Below are 22,985 nucleotides of genomic sequence, written 5' to 3'. Positions count from 1 at the left end.
GGGGCAGAGCATTTGGCATTTTCACTTCAATTATGGGGGAACGAAGGCCTGAAATGTTGGCCGAGTTACCCGTGTACCAGACACGTATTATGGAGTACTCTCAGTCATATGAGGGCTTTCAGTGGTTTTGTTATGATAATGTTTTTCGGAAGGCCAAGGAGTTCGACACATCTCTGACGTGGGATTGTTACGACTCCATTTCTTGGCAAAAGATGGAGAAATCAGGCATGTTAAAGGCACCATTGGTGGGGGGAAGCGGGGGAGAGTTTTCCCGCCATTCATCTGGGGCGCCCTTTCGGGCAGGTTCAAGTAATGAGCATCACTCGAGATCGAGTGGCAATACAGGCAAAAAGGGCATCTGCTGGAATTTTAACAGAGGAAAGTGTACGAGGCCCCAGGGGTCATGCAAGTTTAGGCACGACTGTGGGGGGTGTGGGCAATCCTCGCATCCTGAGACCATGTGCAGAGCCAAAACGGGTGATAACAGAGGTAGGGGAAGCGCCAAACAGGTCTGAAATAGTCCGAGGGGCGCCTTTACCTACCCCGGTTGATACCATGGCAATGATTCCTTGGCTCAATGAATACCCGGATCATGTCTCCGCTGGGGTGTTGCGAGATGGGTTTTCATATGGTTTCCGCATCCCAGTGGGGAATTTTCAGGGTAAGGCACAGTGTAGGAACCAACTATCGGTCCTGCAGAATACGGCGGTGGTACAGGCGAAGATTGTGAAAGAGTTGACCCGGGGTCGGGTTGCCGGACCATTCGACACGCCACCAGTTGCTAATTTTGTTTGTTCCCCTTTGGGAGTGGTCCCCAAGAAGGACCCCGGTGAGTTTCGATTAATACATAACTTGTCCGCCCTGAGAGGTCTTTCGGTGAATGATGCGATAGACCCGGAGGTGTGTTCGGTGCGGTACGCATCTTTCGATGAGGCCGTCGCCATGTTGAATCGCCTGGGGCCCGGAGCGCTGATGGCCAAATCAGACATCGAGTCAGCGTTCCGGTTGCTCCCGGTACACCCAGACGATCAGCGTCTCCTCGGTTTTATGTTTCAGGGTCGCTATTACATGGATAAATGTATGCCAATGGGATGCTCCATATCTTGTGCTTATTTTGAGAAATTCAGTTGTTTTCTGCAATGGGTATTCACAAGAATGACGGGGTTTCAACATGTTAGGCATTATCTTGACGATTTTCTGTTCCTGGGTGCAGCTGGGGATCCAGAATGTGCACAAGCTTTAAATGAATTTTGTGGTCTGATGAATCAGTTTGGTGTGCCATTGGCACCAGGTAAGACGGTGGGGCCATCAACTTCGCTCGAGTTTCTCGGAATAGAGCTCGATTCACTGGAAGGTTGCTTCCGGCTGCCCAAAGAAAAGGTGGGGAGATTCAGGGCCTCCCTTGAGGCATGTATTCGGGAAACCAAGGTGAATTTGCATCAATTGCAGCAAACTGTGGGTCAATTGAATTTTGCCCTTAGAGTAATGCCAATGGCCCGCCCTTTCTCCCGCTCGATTGCTCAAGCCATGGTCGGTCTTAAAAAAGGGCACCATCGCACGAGGCTCTCGGCCGAGATTCGCCAGGACATGCGCATTTGGTTGACATTTCTGGCGGATTTCAATGGTCGGTGGTCTGGAACAAGCCGGCGGTGTCCTCCGAGGAGTTGGGGCTGTGGACAGATTCGGCGGGGAGTATAGGCTTTGGCGCCATATTCGGTAATCACTGGTCGGCCCAAAAATGGCCGTCATGGTGGCACGAGTGTGGGCTGACGAGCAACATTGCGTTTCTCGAACTGTTCCCTATTCTGGTGGCCCTACGAACATGGCCTGAGGGGTTCCGGGATCACTCTGTGGTGTTCTGGTCGGATAACATAACCGTGGTTGAGTGTATCAATAGTCAGGCAGCACGATGCAAATGGATTCTGAGATTGCTTAAGGAAATTGTGTTACTATGTATGCAATTGAACATACTCTTTAGGGCAAGACATGTGCCAGGAGTACTGAATCAGGCGGCTGATGCGCTTTCTCCTTTCCGTATGCAGGCCTTCTGGGGTTTTCTGCCCACAGCGGACCCGGTGTCGGCACCATTCCCCGAAGCTCTCTGGTCTCTCGGTGCCCCGAACTACAAAACCTCGTGGGAGAGAGTTTAGCACCCAGGACGAGGAAGGCATATGAAGGGGCGTTCCGTTCTTATCAGTCCTTTTTGGGTTCGGTTAGGGGGGAGCTTTGGGGCCAGGAAGAATATGCCGTAAAGTTTTTGCTGTCGTTACATCAGGCCGGCAAATCGGTAGCCACGGCCCAGAGGCATCGGGCCGCCATTTCCTTCATGGCCCGGGCTCATGGGATCCAGGACCCTACTGCATCTTTCGTAGTACAGAAAGCGCTGCGTGGGTGGCAACGCCTTGAGGTCGCAGAGTAGATGAAAGGCACCCGATAGGTCTGGAGAGGTTGGCTCTGTTATTTTCCGTTCTCCCTGCGACTTGTTCATCCCAGTCTGAAACAGTATTATTCAGGGCCGCTTTTGCATTAGCATTCCATGGGGCTATGCGGGTAAGCGAACTGGTGGCGAGGAACAAGCAGGATACGGGGGGGGACTGTGCCGAGAGCACGTTCTAGTTAAGGGGGATACGATGATGGTCTCATTTCCCAGGTCCAAGACTGATCAGGGTGCGATCGGGGACTGTATAGTAGTCCATCGGAGTTCCGGATCTCCCATGTGCCCCGTCGTATGCGTTGAGGAATATTTGGTGCAGAGGGCGGCATCGTGGGGGGGGACCCTGTTGAGGCACACTGATGCCACCCCACTGACGAGGTTTCAGTTCCAGCGGGTGCTAGCAATGGCAATTTCGGCCGCGGGCTTGAACCCGGGCGATTTTGGGACCCATTCCTTCCGGATAGGGGCTGCTACTGAGGCTACAGCCAGGGGTCTGAGTGTGGTAAAAGTGAAACAATTGGGGCGTTGGTCCTCGAACTGTTACAAAAGGTATGTGCGGTTGCACATGTTGTGAAGCTGTAATCATGTACTCACGCTTCTTGTTTTTGTTTGGTTTACAGTTTCGCAAGCTTACGAGGCGGGGCGGACTGTGCAGTCGACCCGACACCTGGGAACCAGCGGTCAAAGATCACCGGCTGCGGAAAAAGTGGTGTGGGTCGTGGGCCACTCATACGTGAGGCGTGCCGCGGACGTATTCAAAGCAGGTGACATGATTCACATGGCTGGGGAATACGGGTACAGGGTGACCTTCTACGGAAGGGGCGGGCTCTGTATTGACCAGTTTCAACCTTTTGTCGAGGGTTTGTTAGGGCGGACAAGGTCACCGCCATCTATAATCATAGTGCATCTTGGGGGCAATGATTTGGTGACCACTGGTAGACGACTACTTCTCGAGGCGATACTATCCACAGTGAGTTGGTTGGCGAGAAGGGTTCCAGGGTGCACAATTGCATGGTCCCATATGATTCCACGAAAAGTGTGGCGGGGGCGAATTCTGTGTCTGCTATAAATCATTCGGTGAAGAAAGTAAATAACAAGTTGGCTAGACTGTTTCGTACAAGTGCATTGCATTCGATTCCTCATGGTTGTATCAGGGGGGACAGTATGTATCTGGAGGATGGGGTCCATTTGTCCCGGGTGGGGAATTCTTTACTCATAGGAGACCTCGTAGCCTGGCTAAAGAGTTTACAGCATGACCTTTAGGTAGGATTTTTGTGGGGGGTCCGGATAGCCGGTCAACTATCCGGCCTGTGGCGGTAAGGTCATGATCGGTGAGCAGTAATTGGAAGATCCCTATGGGGGGGCGTCACCCATTACGGATGGGAGCGCCCGGGGGGAGGTGGCCATTGGCCCCTCAACGGGGAGGCGGTCCCTTCTAAGGATGGGACGCCGAAAGGAAAGGGAAGGCGGTCAAGGCCCCTCCCTGGATAGGAGGGGCTACGGGCCCCTCCTGGGAATTTCCCGGGGCCAGGACATCTGCGACGGCAGATGTGGTAAGTTGTGTGGGGTGGGGAGGGGGGTCCACGCTACCTCACACGAGTCCTCGGACGACCTTAAAATGGCGTCGAGTTAATGGGGGCCCCCGTCAAGACAAGGGAAATTGGTATGTGCACATGAGGTACAGTCCTCTGTGTGGCCGCCCCTCACAAGTAAGGGGGTGGTTCTGGTTTAGGGATCTGACACCGGTTACGACCTTGCCGTTGGCCCTTAACGTTAGGATGTACAATTTCAATTTAAAAATGTTTGGTAGGATGTTAGTATCGGCTAGGAGAACCTTTGTATTAGAAATATGTTAAGGTCAGCCAAAACATCGATATATGGAAATGAAATTGTACATGATATGAAACTGTTATTTTAATGTTTTAATTTTGTTTCATATTTTAATAAATACGGCCGGGAGGGTAACTCCCTCCCGCCTTCCAAAAGTTCAGGAATGTTTCCGTATTCCCATTCTTGGGGATTGTGTTGAGAGGGGGTGGCGGGTATCTCAGCCATATGGAAAGGGGCGACCAATCGGTCCCCCCAAACGTATGGTGGAGTACCCCGATCCCCCCGGGAAGCCATCTTGGGCGGGAGGCGAGTCCCGGCTGGTATGCCCGAAGCGGCGTAGCCGGGGCGCGCTTTTTCCCGCCCTAGAGTGGGTTGTCCTAGACACCGAAGCCGCCAGCCACGCCCCCGGAGGCGGGCGGAGGCGGGTTTACGCCCGCCCGAAGAGGGATAAAAGGAGCGACAAGCCAAAGTAGCATCCTCTTGTTCCTGTGCTCTGAAGCTGCACCTCCCCGCTGCCCGTGAGCTCGAGACGGAACGAAGAGCCAATTTTGACCCACCCACCAGCCCCTGGAGACAGCAAGTGGTTTGAAGTAAAGTTGTGATGTGGTAACTCAATTTTCTTACAGGTTACTTGGTTTAAAAGTTGTGATTCATTATGTAATAAAGTGGTAACGCGATTTTCTTACAGGTTGCTTTTGATTAAAAGTTGTTATTCATTGTGCAATAAAGTGGATAATTTCTTGCAGTATGTTTTATCGAATAAAGTATTTGCACCAGTGTTGATCAGTGATGTTTCGACAGTTCATATATTGAGCATGTTCTGTCTTAGTGATTAGTCCTTTTTTAGTTTAATGTCGTATTTATTTTCGGTCGGGCGGTAAGGTCATGATCGGTGAGCAGTAATTGGAAGATCCCTATGGGGGGGGCGTCACCCATTACGGATGGGAGCGCCCGGGGGGAGGTGGCCATTGGCCCCTCAACGGGGAGGCGGTCCCTTCTAAGGATGGGACGCCGAAAGGAAAGGGAAGGCGGTCAAGGCCCCTCCCTGGATAGGAGGGGCTACGGGCCCCTCCTGGGAATTTCCCGGGGCCAGGACATCTGCGACGGCAGATGTGGTAAGTTGTGTGGGGTGGGGAGGGGGGTCCACGCTACCTTCTAGACACCTCACACGAGTCCTCGGACGACCTTAAAATGGCGTCGAGTTAATGGGGGCCCCCGTCAAGACAAGGGAAATTGGTATGTGCACATGAGGTACAGTCCTCTGTGTGGCCGCCCCTCACAAGTAAGGGGGTAGTTCTGGTTTAGGGATCTGACACCGGTTACGACCTTGCCGTTGGCCCTTAACGTTAGGATGTACAATTTCAATTTAAAAATGTTTGGTAGGATGTTAGTATCGGCTAGGAGAACCTTTGTATTAGAAATATGTTAAGGTCAGCCAAAACATCGATATATGGAAATGAAATTGTACATGATATGAAACTGTTATTTTAATGTTTTAATTTTGTTTCATATTTTAATAAATACGGCCGGGAGGGTAACTCCCTCCCGCCTTCCAAAAGTTCAGGAATGTTTCCGTATTCCCATTCTTGGGGATTGTGTTGAGAGGGGGTGGCGGGTATCTCAGCCATATCCACTGCATTCCAAAGAAGCAATAGGGAATGCTATTGAATTATTTCAGATGAAAAAAGCAAAAGGAAATCCTATTAGTGTATGGGAAGAAAGTTTGGAAGGTCGTTGTTTTCCACAGTTATTCCCTACAGGTGAAGGTACACGATATGATGATCGACCTATGCAGATTCCTGCATCTGAGTACCGGACAACAAGATTATAGGCAGAAGATCCGAGGTTTCGCCAATGCATTCCATATTTGTTTCATCTTCTGTTTGAGAGTGACTTATCTGGTCTGTCTTATGCAGTAAACCATATCTTAAAAAGTGGAGTTCATCTGCAAAATATTTCAGCAAATGAATTTATGGATAAAGTGCAACAGAAAGATAGTGTTTTGGATTCACACCTAATTAATTTAATGGCTTGTCAGCGTGGTACTAATGAGTATTGGTACTGTCGTCATGGAGATTTGAAGTGCATGCTTAGAAACTTAGGAGCATCGACATGGTTTTTAACTCTAAGCTGTGCAGAGTATGCTTGGGAAGATTTACTTGAATTTCTTCGGGAGGCGAATGCAAACATAGAAAATATAAACTACAAGACACCTGGAGAACTGTGTTCGTTAGATCCGGTTAATGTTTGCAGATATTTTAATCATAGATTTAAAGCTATGATGTCTTTTATTACAAACAAGAAAAATCTGCCTCTTGCTGAAGTACTGGATTTCTTTTGTAGAAAAGAATATCAAGCAAGAGGTGCTCCTCATATTCATATGCTGTTATGGATCAAGGATGCTCCTAAATTTGGAACAGACTCAGATGAGACTGTACTGTGTTTTATTGAACAGTATGCCACTTGTGACATACCCAATAGTACAACTGATAAGGACTTAAGAAGAAAAGTGTTACGCTTTGGGAGTCATTGTTGTGGAAAATATTGTCGGCAAAAATTCAAATCAAAGAGTAAATTCTACACCAAATGCCGTTTTGGATTTGCACGACCGGTACTTTCAAAAGGAAGAGTCAACAATTTGATGTCATCTTTGGGACATAACATCAGAAGAAGGTCACCTAAAAATACGTACAATCTAAGAAGAGGTTAAGAATCCAAATGTATAAATGACTATAACCCAGTCATTTTGTCCATGTGGAATGCTAACATGGACATACTCTATTGCTGTGGCTCGATATGTAACGGCTTACATAACGTCTTACTGGAGAAGTGTGGCTCAGGGGTTAGAGGCGACAGACCCAGAAGCTGAGATCGGCCCTGGACCAGGGTTCAATTCCCCGCCTCGGCGGGTCTTGGGCTCAAAAATTTCATGGACTCGATAATTCTCGCTCCGGTGCCTTCTCGACTCACCGGTTCACACTCTGCGACTCTGGGCAATAGCTTGCTTAATCTCCACAACGGCCCCTCGCGGCGGGATGCCTGGCTTTCACCTTGTGGATACCCTGCCGGGGTTATCTCACAGGGGAATACCAGGACGGGTTCCCTAAGCAAGCGCCGGGAAACCCTTTGTGGGTAGCTGTGCGCTATATAAGCTCAAATACATTTACATTTACATTTACATCACAAAATCTGAAAAGACGGAACTGAAGGAGATGTGGGAAGACATTTCCCATGAAAAGAGCCTAAGCAAGAAATTGTATACGTACAGTTTGAAGATGTCTCATAGAGAAATTGAAGCATATGAATGTTGTGATCGGTTATCATCAGCAAGTCTTTATGAAAAATCAAGGACTATTCTCTGGGTGAGTTTGGGTCTTGCAGAAACACGAAACCGTGTTCTAAAACCTGTGCAAGAAATTGAATATTTAGCCCAGAAAGAACCAAACACTACAGACATTCTGAAAACAAATATGTTGGATACATACTATCCAAATAGAAGTACTCTGCTTGAAAACATTTGTCTGTATGAAATACTTCAAAACTACACTTTTAAAAGGAATATTACAGAGAATATTGATAAAGGTGTACACGCTGTAATTGGACATGAAGGATATCTGGCGAAACAAAGAAAAGGACACTTGATTAATCATCGAAAACGATACACCTGACAAAAGAGAATTTTACTATGTTGCTCTTTTGCAACTCTTTAAACCATGGCGTACAGGAGAGGAACTACTTGGTGACTTTGATAGTTATGAAGATTCATTCAACGCATCTAAAAGTAGTATCGAATGTCCTGTTTTTAGTAATTATCTCCAAATCTTGAATGAAATAGAGCAAGAAGCAACAATTGCAGCGGAGATTGCTAGAGATAGTTCACAAGGTAGTCAAAGTTCGGCTTCATTAAGTCAAGATCCACTGGGACAACCAATTATCCAAAATGAAGCAGCCACTGCCATGGATGCGGTGGAAAGAGCAATGCAGCAAGGTCAAGAGGAAGTAATAAACTTAGAAGAATTAAAGAAGCAATTTAATCTTGAGCAAAGACAGATATATGATGAAGTGACAGAGCACATTGAGCATGGCTTTCGTCTTGAGAAAAAAGATTGCTTATGTATGTCATTTGAACCTATTCAACTATATGTAAGTGGAGAAGCTGGAACTGGTAAAAGTTTCCTAATTAAAGGAATTACTACATATCTACAGCAAAGAACTCAGTCAACACTGTCGTGTGTTGTTACTGCTCCAACTGGATTGGCAGCACATAATATTAAAGGTATTACTTTACATCGTTGACTGATGCTGCCAGTTGAACATGAAAATAAATTACTATATCACAAGCTATCTGGAGAAGCTTGTTTTGAAGTTTCTAGAGTCCTTAAAAAATGAAACTTCTTATTATTGATGAGGTAAGCATGGTATCCAATGTAATGCTTGCTTTTGTGCATTTAAGAATGCAACAGATACTTAATACAGAGTATGATGTGTTATTTGGAGGTAAACATCTCATAGTTTTTGGAGATCTACTGCAGCTAACTCCTGTGAAAGGACAACCTGTATTTGAAACTGTTACGCATGAGGAGACCAGAAAGTGCCTGGGCAGTATTGGAAATGTTAATATATGGTCACATTTCAAATATACTGAACTGATTCAAAATATGCGACAGGCAAAGGATACTAAATATGGAAATATTCTTCAAGATATAAGGATTGGAAAACTAACTGAAGATGCGAAAGACACTCTACGAACACGATTACTTTCCAAGCTGTTTCCTAATGAAGATAATGTACCTGAGAAAATATATAGTAAAGAGGTAGCAGATAAGTCAGTCATATACTTGATGCCAACTCTCAAAGAATGTTCAGTTTTTAATGAGAAAATGTTGAATTTAGAAAATCAAGAAATTAAGAAACTGGAAGCTAAAGATAGAATAGAGCATGAAGGTAGTACTATTGTTTTGTCTGAAAAGTTGAAGTTAAAATTGGATTCTCTTCAGAAATCTATATCTAAAACTGCTGGCTTAGAGAAAAATCTGTATGTATGTTTAAATTGTCGGATAATTTTACAGAGAAATTTACAAAGAGGATTGGTAAATGGAGCAATGGGTAATGTTGTTGGTTTTGTCAATTACTCAAATAGAGATGAGATTGAATTTTTGAGAATAAAATTTGATGGAATTGTGGAAGTTCAACAAATTAGTCACTGTTCAACTCGTTTTTTGCTTGTGAAAGACTTATATGTCCGTCGGAAGCAATTTCCAATTTGTTTGGCATATGCAGTGACTATTCACAAATCTCAAGGTTTAAGTGTAGATTGTGCTTCGGTAAATATTGGAAGCACTGTTTTCAAAGAGGGTATGGGTGTATGTTGCTTTATCTCGAGTTAGAACTTTATGTGGACTTTATCTAATTGATTTTGATGAGACAAAGATTAGTGCAGATTTAAATTGTGTGAAGGAGTATAATAGGTTAATAAGAGAATATGCTCCAAGTTTACCTCAATATCCTTTAATTGAAAGTCGTATGGTTGGTTAGAAAAGGAGAAATGAGGAAAAATTTACCGAAGTAGTCGAGAAACGAAGAAAAAAAATATGTAGCTGTCGTTGGTAGGCGTAAGACAAAGGTTAGTATTGAAGAGATTGTTGAATTAAAGTTTGAAAACAGGTCTGGTGTCAACTGCTATGCAAATGTAGTAGTTAATGTTGTTTTTTTTCTAAAAAATGTTAAGCAACAGATTGTACAAAATCGGGAGCAAACATTTTGCTGTTCATTAAATTCTGTATTTGAAAAATGTAGCAGTGGTGATAGTGAATTAGAAGTGTTTCAGAACTAAGGAATGTTTTAGACATATGTGCAGGACTAAATCAATTTTCTCAGAATATTCAGCAAGATTGTCAGGAATTTATTATGTATATGTTTACAGTTTTGGAAGATGAAGGTGTAGATATTGATAGTCTTTTTGGCCTTTCTTATAAATGGGAACATACGTGTGATAATTGCTCATTTTCAAGTATTACTGATATACACAGTGAAAGATTTATATATTTAACATTACCAGACTGTAAAGAAGTGTCTTTTAATAAACTAGTTAAAGATGCGCATCAGAACATGGTCTGTTCTCAATGTAAGTCTGAAATGTTATCAACTTTATTTATCTACAGAAATGGACAATATGTAATTTTAATGTTTCAACGATGCAGAGCTGATGGGAGTAAATTGTCAACTTTAATTAAAAAATTTGTGGCTTCTCAAGGATCTATTTCTAGAAGAACATTTGTAACTTTAGCCATTATTTTTCATGAAGGGCCTTCAACATCATCAGGACATTACACAGCTTATTTGAAGCGTGCAACAGGCTGGACGCTTTGCAATGATAGTGAATTGACTTTTAAGAAATGTTTGCCTTTTGACTTAACTAACTCTTATCTGCTATTTTTGCAACCCAAATTTCAGTAAAATGACTTGGTGTTGGAAGATTAATACTGTAAAGCTATGAAACTCTGTTGTTTAGAAATATCATGTGACTGAGGGTGTGCAAATCTAGAAATGAAATGTGTATTTGGCATAGTGATAGCATCAGGTACAAGTTTACTTAATGTTTGATGATACAGAACACATTACAATTTTTTACTGGAAAGATTCAGAAAAGAATAGATAAGACTAAGATTGAGAAATTTCAGAAAATAACTACTTAACTCATACTATTTGGCCACGCGGAAAAATATGAGACAAGAAAATGAGTACTTCAGATAATTATTTTAGAACATATATGGACACAAGTTTTTTGAGAGGTATTTAAAAGATAACGAGTTAACTTATACTATTTGGCCACGCGGAAAGGTATGAGAGAAGAAAATGTGTACTTAAGATAGATTTTTAAAGAAGATACTTGTGCGGGGCTTTGTTGAGATATATTTAAAAATAGGTGGTATAGTTTAATTAGTTTGTAACTGTGGAAGATGTACTGTGCTTACTCAAGAAATTGCGAATTAGAGAAAAACATTTAAGACATGTTTTTTTCAGGTATTTATATTATGTATAGAGATCTTGTATGGGTTTTTTAAACACAATCATTTTGATTATGTTTTTTTTCCCCGCTGTTACATGATGATTAATATTGAAATCACTGTTTATAGTGAAAATCAATGTATTCTGAGGACAGCAAAAATAAACCATGTAATATGTTGTTTAAGTTATTTTGTTACATTGGATTTAGAAATATGTATTATAACAGATTTTTTTACTTTCTTCCACAGATATTACATTTATAAGGTAAGTACAACTAATAACATCCGAGAATTTTGTCTGCCCCTCTCTTATCCTTATTGTTTTGATCTCCTTCCTTTCTCAGTACTGTTTAGTCACACTTATTCCGTTTAACTCATTCACATTTTGTGTTGTTTAATTTTTTTCCTGTTTCTGTAACATCTTTTCTGTCACTATCTTATTCAGTCTATCTATCTCTTCAGTTTGTTTCTATTGTTGTCTCATGGTGACTCACTTCTATTGACCTTGCATCACCTTTGTTTCTAGAATCTTAATTTGGTTGTCTTACTGTATCTAATATTTGTTCCCTTACTTTAATTTCATTAATTATGCTCAATTCTTACACTTAAATGTAAAGGGCCTCATTTATGAAAGACTTGCGCCACCGATGCACCAATTTTTGCCATGTTAAAAGTGACGCATGGGCAGCGCAAGGCCTTCATAAATAAGGCCCATAATTTACTTCTCTTACCCTACTTTATTTCTATTTATATGTGTCTTGCAGTGCTTGTCTATTTGTACTCCGTTTACTTTCTGTTACTCAGCCTTTTTCACTCTGTTTCTCTTACTGTTTTTCCTTTATTTTATTTATCTCCTTAAGATATTCCTGTACTCTTACTGTGTTTCTTTAAGAGACTGTTTACTTCGTGTACTATCACTGATTATACTTTTATTTTCTCTCTTACTTTACTTTTGTTTAGACACTCATTCCTTCAGTGCTATTATCTCTTTCAATTAATTATGTTACTTATTGATTTATATACTAGACATTCTGTCTCTGTCTCTTTCTCTCTCCCTTGGTCTTTTTTTCTTTTACTTTCTGTTTCATTCACTCCTACTTTTTTTGTTTTATGAAATGTACATTATAATCTTATTTTTACTTTTCTTCCACAGATACTATGTTTTTAAAAGAAATGTACTTTTACTTTCTTACTATTTCTTAGGTAAGTATAAAAAATAAAGAAACTTTTCCATCACTGTGTCATTTCTTTGTCTATCCTGGTTATACCGGTGTCATGTTTAATATAAGCACTTCCACACAGGATTGGGTGCATTGTCATAAGGAGTGCCTTAAAAGTGATTTAATGAAATCAGCGACATTTCTCTGAGTGAGTTCAGCAACACTGATATATGAAGACATTGGTGGTAAATGATATTAAATGGTAAATAGTGTTCTTTCCAGGACTTTAACTCCTTTCCTGCGGTGGCAATTCCGCCTCAGCGTTAGGGGGGCGGGGGGCTGAGTGGCGCTCGCATGCTCATGATGGAGCCACTCCTTCACGAGCCACGGTTGAGCTGTGCTCATGACAGAGCGGTTCCGTCATGGCCCCGCTCAGTCAATAGAACGCGCCGCGCAGGCGCAAAATCAGTACTGCGCAAGCGCAGCGGCAGGGCCATGACAGAACCGCTCCGTCATGAGGACAGCTCAGGCGATGCTCATGAGGGGGCGGCTCTGTCATGAGCATGGGAGGAGTTAAGAGGTGTTAAAAATACTGGGGGGTCTCTTCAAAGAGAGTGTTGGCTGTAATTTAGAGGGCACTTTAAAACACATAGGGGCAGATTTACGATGCCCTTGTGTCTCTTTGCGCCACAATTCCGTCACTTTATTTGATGCAATGATGGTGCAAATAATGCGACATATTTACAACGTGATGCATCTAGGAGATACGTCACGTTGTAAAGCCCTGCACCATAAGGATGTGTTCCTGTGCAGGGGGGGGGGCGTTCCTGTGCAGGAATGCCTCCTGAAAGTGTCTGAGTGAAATCTATGAGATTTCACTCAGTCACTTTCAGGCCAATGCTGCCTCAAAACCCTGCATGTGCTTCAAGCAGGCGTAGGTCTTGACGCAGCATTGTGAATATGGGGCACCCCCGAGCCTTGCTGGAGCTGCGTCACACTTGCGACGCAACTCTAGCAATGTACCACCTTTTCGGCACAGATGCGTTACGCATCTGTGCTGTTTTTGCACCATGGTGCGCCACATTTTAATGTGGCGCACCATGGGTGGCGGAGCAGTGGCGTACTGTGGCGCACATTAACTGGTGCATCCCTGGGGATGCGCCAGTTAACATAAATCTGCCCCATAGGTTAAAAATCTGCGCTTAGCAGAGTGTTGGGCCTCTGTAGTGTTATGTTTTTTCTGTCATTCTATGTAGATATGTAATATTGCAAGTTTTTTGTCAGGAAAAAGAAGCCATGACTATTGGCTTTGTGAATGATTGCAAGATTCTTAAAATAAAAAAGCAGCAACCATGGCATTGTTCAATATAGTATTGTAAATACTTATGTTCAAGAATGATGAGAGAGTAAAAGAAGATTAACCTGATCTTTTAAACTTATTGACAGGCTTCTTTAAAGGAAGTGTTCTATATGATTGTAGAGTGGGTGTTTCACTTTTTTATACCTAACACAATCCATTCTGTATGCTGTAGCAGGAGGAGTACTACATACTTGAATATCCTTCAGTGCTTATTTTGATTTACTAAGTGGTAATGAGACCGACACAGAACTTCAATGGGCGGGAGGGGCTGCTCCTGTGCTCCTGGAGGACTGCGAGGCCGCTGCAGCAGTGGGAGTGAGGCCTCTCAGAGGGGAGCAGCGCAGCTCCTTTTGATGGCCACAATTGCAGATAACAGGGTATGGACGTCCGTGGAATTTATGGACGGTTAGTCAGGCTACAGTGTGCACGGCACCCCTGGCATCTTATTGCGGCGCACAGGGGAGCCGCAGTGCATAGTTTGAGAATCAGAGACTTAGGAGATAAACCTTCATAATAGCAAGGCTCCTAAGCGATAAAAATCGCCGCTGCTCGGCGTTGTAAATATCGACGGTATGGGCGGAATTTTCCACGGTGTTAGTGCTTTAATATCATTGGGAACACATATGTGATAGTAAATGCTGTAACAGCCGCGGTACTTAACATTATCCCGTGAAAACAAACGTTGTTTTCACACAGTAATGTGTGCCTTGTAAATAGGGGACGGGGTGGATTTAGTTTTATTTTCTACACTCTTATGTTAACGATGTCGAATGTTTGATTAGAGCAGGCTTTAACAGTCCTGCGATAAACGAATTTATTCCACCTCTTTTTCTCGCAACGCCTCTTTTTGTGATAGGGTGTTTTGCCCTCCAACCACATTTTGCATGTGCTTTGAGCTACGCCCACTTTGCATGTCAGTAACTTACTGTACGCAACATATGCAAAGTGGTCTTACGGCAGGCGATGTAATGCCGTTTTCAAGAAGGTGCAGCAGAATATTTTCAAGGATAGGTAAAACATTAACGCCGCTTTTATCGGCAGAAAACTGCAGATATAGCAGCGATAACGGCGTTGATAATATGCTCTATGAATTGCAATCGAATCTAATGTTAGATGTAAAGACAACTAACATAGGTTTCGGTTGCAATTCATAGATCATATTATGAAGGCTATTATCGTCGTTTTATCGGCAGTGTCCTGTCGATGAAACCGACGATAATGTATTACGTCTCCTTCATAATATGTCCCAAGTATCGTCGCTTTTTTGCATAATTGTCCTGAAAAAAAGCGTCGATACTTCAGCTTGTGAATAGAGCTCTTTTTGGTAAAATGAGTTAGTTCTGAAAAGAACTTTTTTTTTTTAACAAGTGCAATGCACTGCTGATGATGTTACATATTACATCACTCATCACATGGTCAGTGACATCACTCTTGACATCACTGATAACATCTAATATCTCACATATGCTGCCTACAACATATAGGAATAGTATGTCACTGATTCTTGCATGTATGCAATATGTAAAATCTCCTAATGTAGCATATTAACACTTAGACACTGAGACACTCTTGGTAATAATAAAGAAACAATAACCTATATAGATATAATGTATCAGTGATATAGCTACTCATCAACACATTCAGCCACTAAAATAGAAACTGAAAGACTGACACAGATATGTATATATTTAAATATTACTCAGTAACCCATGTACTCATTAAGATATATTTAAACAGTCAGTTATAGAATCTATTTTTCACCAAAAAAGCAACCGTTTATACACGTATATACTACATTTTTGTTCAACCAACTTTCAGATCTACATATATAAATATATGTCATTTTCAAAATTAACTCATTTAATAGATGATGTTATGAGTGATGTGATGTGTGACATCCTCAGCAGTGCATTGCGGGTGCGCGAGTTATAGTTAGCTGAAGTAACTATAACGGGGGAATTTCATTGGTTTTATATGAGTAAAATGTCCAGTTAACTATAACATCTGTCAAACCTATGGTTTTTTCAGTGAATATTTAGATAGATAGATAGATAGATAGATAGATAGATAGATAGATAGATAGATAGATAGATAGATAGATAGATAGATAGATAGATAGATAGATAGATAGATAGATAGATAGATAGATAGATAATGACAAAGCCAAATGTTAGAGGGACGTTATAGTTAGGAAATAGAATTTTAAAAAAACCTTAGATATTCACTTAAATAAACTAAAGGTTAGAGGGATATTATAGTTAGAGATTAGAATTTAAAAAACCTTAGACATTCACTGAAGAAAAAAAAAGTTACAGGGACATGGTAATTAAACTCAAATTTCACTTCTACAAAACAAGGAGAATTCAGCAGTTTTAGTTAGCTGAGCTAACTATAACTGCTGAACTTAATGCCCCGGCAAAGCACTGCTTGTAATCTCGCGTATTACATCACTCAAAGCATCGTCAGTGACATCAATGATGACATCACTAATTACATCCAAATGTTTTCTTTGGTGTCATCACTGATGCCATCTTAAATTGCATTAATGAATATTATCCAGTGATTGTGAGTGTTTTATAAAAGTTACTGAATGTCAAACATGTATACTAAGGTAAATGGCTGTGTGAGCGCCTGCATAGGTGAGTGAGTGGGTATATAAGTGGTGCATAGTGAGTGGTTGTTAGAAGGTGGTTCCTTCTGACACTCTGGGCTGTCCGGATTATTTCTTTTTTAAGCACCTATTTGTTGAGCTTTTCCTGTGGGAGAGCCTCAGAAGTTGGGACTCACCCACAGTGAACTCATGATGAAAGAGTCTGAATGTGGATTTTACTGGTGCCCCCCTAGCTTGACTAGGCCGCTGTACAGCAGATGGAGTAAGGGGCACTGGGCTGGTAACATGCAGACACATGTGTACATGCGTGTGCACACATGTACGGGCTGCGCAGGGGAGATTCCTTGCGTGTACAACCCAGGAGCAGATACAAAGTGAATGGTGTGGCAGGACTTATGTAGAATTGGGTGGGAAGAAACATGCCAGGGAAAGTTGGTGTGCTTTACAGTGTTTATTCCATTATTCCCTTATGAGGATAGGGAGCATATGGGCTAGCTTTTCTTTCCTAGGGCCTACAAATTCCAGACACGCACCAAAGTCCCCTTTAAACTACGCGAGAAGAAGTATTCTGCAGAGTCCAAAGTCATATTTGTACTGCTTTCGGGTCATCCAGAATTGTTATATTTCGCTGAGTCAGCTCATAACCAGGGCCTGGCTGGGGGCTGACCCCAGCAGGCTGGATTAATGACCTTTCTTCCAAGAGTGTAGGCTTCTTCTCCAAAGAAGAGAAGATGGGTGGAGCTACAGGCTCATCCATCAGCATCTGTCACCGGGTGCCAAGCACCAGGCTGCACAAGAGAGAAGACAGCGCGGGTCAAGGGGTCTTCAGAGACCATGTGGCAGTAGACCTCTGGACGACGCCATGTTGAACCAACCCAGAGGCCTGGGCAGGAAGAAGGGAGCAGGGGCAGAGAAGTGACGTGTCGCTGTTTGATAGGACAAACAGAGACTTCCTGCCAGCCCCCTCCCCAAACTTTAAAAAGTGTTTGCACAGGAAGAGAAGCTCTCTAAGGGGTGTGGTCTGCATAGGTAGAGGTTGCTGGAGCCTTGTGCAATGGGCAGTTGGAAGGAGGTACCCCTGACCGTCCAAGGACCCTGAACAGGACCAGTGTACAGGGAGAAGAGAGGCCCAGGAGGAGAGCCAGGTGAAAGGCTGGCGCAGGGAGCAAGGGAGGACAGCTCCCTGCTGAATCCACCCTCTGTGAGACCGAGAAGGTGAAGGAGAGTACTCTCAGTGGGTGGGAGCACCACCAGGAGCAAGAGGAAGCAAAAATGGTGCAAATCAGCAGCCTGGGGGCCGAAATATTCCCCCCAGAAGGTAGGCGACCTTTGACCTCCAAGAAGAATGTCGATGAAACGCGTGGGGCTCTTACGCCGCTCTTGAATGAGCCCACACGGTGGGTCAAGTCCCAGGGGCTGCCCCCTGAAGTGAAGTCACAGTGCGCCATTGCGCACCCCATGAAGGTGCGAGGAGCCCACCCTGACCCCTGCTGAAAATTAAACCAGGGAGCGCCATCGCTATCTCACTGAAGATTAGGGGGAGGGGCCCGGGATCCCAACTCCAGGCCCTGTGTGAGGAGGAGGAGACGGGGAGCTACGTCGCACTTCCCGCAAAGGGGTCTCTGGGGGCCCAAGACCCCATCTCTGGGCCCGAGGCAAAGCCGGGGAGCGCCGCTGCGCTCCCCGTGGAGATTTTCCTCACGGGGTGCCAGTAGCTCACCCTGGCCCCGGCTAAGAAGCGCAAGACTTTATTGTTGGGAAGAGGGGCCCGGGACCCCATCTCCGGGCCCTGAGGAAGCGCAAGTCGGGGAGCCTCAGTGAGATCCCTGTGAAGAGGAGGAGGTGCCGATGATCCCATCTCCTGGCCATGTCACCTGTGTGCTCCCATGGCACCCAGTGTGCGATGGAACCACGGCAGAAGCCAGTATTGTTCTGACAGACAGGGGGCTGCAGAAAGGAAGCTCCCTGTCTGTCAGAGCAAATATTTTTATATGTTTCCCTGCACTCATATTTGTTTGGAGGGAAACAGATGAAAACCCTGCTTTCTGCAAGCCAGAGCTGTTTGACAGCTTGCAGTATGCAGAGTTTTATTTGCTTGTTGAGAGCTGTCAGCTCTCGCCGAGCAAAAGCAAAAAGTTACCTCCTGAGAGTGGGAGCCTCAGGGAACCTTGAGAATGGGAGTGGGAATGTTGAGGATGGTAGACCCTAGGGCCTTATATGGCTCCAAGAGTCGGGCCGCGTGACCCCCCTCCATCGTTGGAGTTAGCCCTGGGTAGCTGGTGGTCCCCGGGGGTTTGCGACAGATCGTCTACATTAATTGTTTTCTGCCCTGGGCAGATGGCAATCCCCAGGGTGGCAGTTGGCCACATGCCCCCCAATATTGTTAATAACTCTCCCTGGGGAGGTGGCAGTCCCTGGGCCCCCACATGTGTTTTATGATTAGCCTTGGGGAGGAATCCTTCCCTGGGACTGCGGGGGGTCCATACCGGCTTCCCACCTGCATACATAATTTGAAATGCCCGGTGAGATGGCAGTCCTAGAGATGCAGGGGGCTGATCGGGCCTCCCCCACATGTATTTAAGATCTCCAATGAGGAGGTGGGAGTCCCCATAGTTCTTTTAAGCTCAAAGAGTGGGGCCAGCACCCCTGAGGGTCATTTAAATGCAAACGTGGGAGAGAGCGCTTTTTAAAAAAAAAATCCTACAAATTCACAAATATCATGAATTTGCAGCCAATCATTTTTGTAAATGCTTTTGTGACCTGTTGCGGTCCCAGCTAGCCCCAAGACCAAGGCTTGGGGGTCAGGGTATTCATACCAAGCCCCATTTTCTTTTTTAATGTTTTTTTGCAGGACTTCCCTGGATCCGAGAACCAAAATGCCTGACAACACTTCCTGGTTGAAGTGTTGGCAGCCAATAAATCTCTGCATTTCCCTGCACCAGCTCGTCATTTTTTTGCGGAAGTGTCTTGGCCACAGATATCACTAACTGTATTTTCTGAATTTTCTCAACAATTACTAAATGGATTTACACCAATTAACTGAAAACGTGATCTGCATAACCAAATCTTTCTTTCTACCAGAATTGGTGTCATTCCATCCAGTGATTCAGGCTGCCGCTTCGACTCGAGGTACTATCAGAATTAATATGGGAAAAGCACGGTTTTTTGCCCCCCCTCTTTTTCTTGGTCCTCCCTTGATGGAGCGCCCCAAATTTTACCATACACAACAAGACACACTAGGGAGCTTTTTTTGGAGAATTTGCTGACAATGCACCAAACATCGTCAAAGATATACGAAAGTAAAAAAATGCTTTCCATATGGAAACATGGTCAGAACTATAACTGCCTACTGTGAAAATAAGACATATATATAAATATACATATATATACTAAGGGAACAGGATTATTACTCTGAGGCCCACTGGAGGGCTGATATTGGGGTCCTGGAAAAAGTTTTGAAAGTGCACACAAATCCAGTAGAGGAAATAATTAGCTGTGATTGTGACCACAAGTTCCGGCATGCACTGTAAAGATTTCCATCAAGAAAGGCACACAGGAGGCCAATAAAGCTGAATGAAATGCAGGGAACTGTGGGAGCTGAATAATAGTGATGCACGCAAACTGCCTCTGATGAAAGAGCTTGAAGGCTCAGAAACGCGTCAGGCAGCAGGACTAAGAAATCGGAATGAAAATACCTGTTCCTTTTGAATAAAATGATTTGGTTTAAATCGTCAGCTGGAGGAGTGCGTGTTCAAATGCATGGGCATTGTTTTGGATATATATAAATATATATATATATTGCCTACTGGCGGTCGGCAGTAGGTAGTTATAGTTAGGACCTAGTTTCCATAGGAAATCTGCAACATTCTATTGGGAATACCTTTGGCGCCGGTGGATTAATCTTTGTGAATTTCTCAAAGAAGATGGCCCGCTCCGCTCCTTCCCTGAAAGCCTTGGGAAGATTCGTCAAGCGGGGGCTGAGAAAAAAGGGGGGTCCCAAAACGTGTTTTCCCCATATTATTTTCCATAGGACGATTAGACACGGCTACAGCCCGAACGGCTGAACGGAATTACAAGAAATTTTGCAAAATGTTAGAGTCTGATTCGCAGATCGCCCTTTTGTTTAAATGGTGTGAATTCCTCCAGTAGTTGTTGAGAAAATTGAATTTGAAAACACATATATATCTATAAGCGCGCACCGTGCGAACACCCGTGTACGCACCATTGTGTGCGAGCGGAATTCTGATTTGCTGTTAGACGTCTGTCAACATTCTAATCGGTGGAAACCAGGAAGTGTTGGCTGCCATTTTGTTAGTGCTAGGCAGCAAAGAGGGCAAAATTAAGGTGTAGAACATGAAAAGGGGGCAGGGTAAGGAGTCCCTGACCCCCTAGGCTTTCTCAGTGGGTCCCTGTAGGACCCCGAAGGCCCAAAATATATATATATTATTTTTTTTAAATCGTGAGGTGCGCGCTCGGTGCTCGCACCTGCCAAGGCAAAATAGAGGGAAAATTAATAGTGGATAACGTGAAAAGGGGGAGGGTAGAGTCTCCCTGACCCTCTAGGTCTTCTCAGGGGGTCCCCGAAGGACCATGAAGGGCAGAAAAAACATTTAAAAAAAACAAAAAAAAAACAAGGTGCGTGCACGGTGCTCGCACCCTGCAGCCGCCATTTTGTGTAGTTTCAGAAAAGAGTGAAAAACTAAAGTGAAAAACGTGAAATGGGGGCAAGGTAGAGTCTCCCTGACCCCCTAGGCCTTTTCAGGGAATCCCTGAAGGACCCCAAAGGGAAAATAATGTGTATTTTTTTCTAAAAAAATTGCGAGGTGCGCGTACGGTGCACGCACCTATTAGCCGCCATTTTGTGTAGTTTCAGAAAAGAGTGAAAAGTAAAAGTGGAAAACGTGAAAAGGGGGCAAGGTAGAGTCTCCCTGATCCCATGGGCCTTTTCAGGGGGTCCCTAAAGGACCCCAAAGGTAAAAAAAACGTTTTTTGTGTAAAAAATCGTGAGGTGCGTGCACAGTGATAAAAAAACAACAAAAAAATAGCTAAATAATAAGTTTGAGTGTTTAGATGTTGGTTGGCTCTAAAAAGAGCCATTGTGTTCATTGAGTGTTTTTTGTACCTACAAGTAAGTACCGATGCAGAGTGTAAAGTTTAAAAGGAAGACTCTGTTCCTCTCTTCTGTGAAATGTACACCATCTCTCCTATAGATGCCTTGCATGGTGTAACGCAAGTTGTTGTGGTATATTAAACCCATACCATAGTCTCTGAGTAAAGCAGAAACAGAATTATTCACATGTGTCCTTGCTTTTTCAATCTGTGGACAATATTGGGTGGACCAATTCCATTTTTGTCTTTGGCATATATTTGAATATACATGTATTTGTGTAAATGTACATGTATTTATATAGCGCAAATCACCGACCCGGTATCTAAGCGCTTGCTCAGGGAACCCGTCCTGGTATTCCCCTGTGAGATAACCCTGGCAGGGTATCCACAAGGTGAAAGCCAGGCATCCCACCACAAGGGGCCGTTGTGAAGATTAAGCAAGCTATTGCCCAGAGTCGCAGAGTGTGAACCCATGAGTCGAGTAGGCACCGGAGCGAGAATTGTCGAGTTCGTGGAATTTTGAGCACAAGACCCGCCGAGGCGGGGAATTGAACCCTGGTCCAGGGCTGATCTCAGCTTCCGGGTCTGACGCCTCTAACCCCTGAGCCACACTTCTCCACCAGGCAGTTTGTGGAAAAAGTGACATCAATTGCCCAAAGGTATCCTTTAAAAGCATTTCCAGACCTACCCCAGTGAAAGTGCACAGGTCATTGCCACCACAGTGCACAATTATGAGGTCAGGGTGTGGGAGATACAAAAAAGGATTTTACCAATGGCATCAATTGGTGACATCTCAATCCTCTCTGGCCAATCCACATAATATCCACATTTGGTAAATCAAGGTTGAGAAAGCATCTATTTGCTGCATACCTTTCACGCCAGAATATGAAACTGTGTCCTACAATCCATACTCTAAGCAGCTTGAAGGCGATCTGGTTGTACTCAGATGGGCTGTGGAAATGAAATGGCAGTTTGAAAACTTGGAGTTTAGAAAAAATTGGGGATGAGATTCAGTGCACTTGAAAGAAAAACAATGATTGGTGGTTTCTGATAATTTAACATTGAAAACTAGGGTGCATACTATTGGTTTTTAAAAGGAATAGTTCTATTGGTTTAGAAAAAGTCATTGAAAAGAACATTGCACAGGATACGCTGGAATATTGAGAAGTCAAACACACTTGCTGCTTTGGTTTGCAACATTGAGATATAAAATTTTCACCTTTTGACTTTAGTTAGGTGTTATATGGAGAGTTACCATGGTAACAGGCAGAGAGAGCAGTGGGGGAAGGTTGATAGTGTTGAAATGTACAACCAATTAAAATGTTAATTTGGTTTTGAATTTGTGTGGGAAGAAATGTAATTGGTCAAGTATAGACATATGTGTGAAATATGAGAGGGAATCAGGGCCATTTTGTGGTTGTAGTGTCTGAGGTACATTTCAGAGATTCTGCTTAAGAAAATCTGGTGTGTTATT

Source organism: Lissotriton vulgaris, chromosome 6, assembly GCF_964263255.1.
Source record: "Lissotriton vulgaris chromosome 6, aLisVul1.2, whole genome shotgun sequence".
Lineage (NCBI taxonomy): Eukaryota > Metazoa > Chordata > Amphibia > Caudata > Salamandridae > Lissotriton > Lissotriton vulgaris.
This window is presented reverse-complemented; position numbering follows the sequence as displayed.